We start from the raw sequence: 317 nt of genomic DNA on the forward strand, positions 1-317 counted from the left end.
AAACAAACAAAAGAAAGAAAAATATAGTAGCTGCTGCTTTATTTTACATGCAGCACTCACACCAGTCCTCAGCATGTTGCTAACACTCAAAGAAAATGAGGACCCAAGAGACAGCACAACAGGTAAAGGAGAATGCTGCATAACCCCAGTGACCCGAGTTTAGTCCCCGGAGCCCAAGTAAAGATGGAAAAGAGAGTTGTCATCTAACTTCTGTTTGTATACACACACTCGGACAAACACACACCCCCAACTGTGAAAGGAGGTGTGTGACCTACACCTGACCTGGAAGTACAACCTCACCCAAAGGCATTTGAATT

The sequence above is a fragment of the Cricetulus griseus genome, chromosome 8 (genome assembly GCF_003668045.3).
Source record: "Cricetulus griseus strain 17A/GY chromosome 8, alternate assembly CriGri-PICRH-1.0, whole genome shotgun sequence".
Lineage (NCBI taxonomy): Eukaryota > Metazoa > Chordata > Mammalia > Rodentia > Cricetidae > Cricetulus > Cricetulus griseus.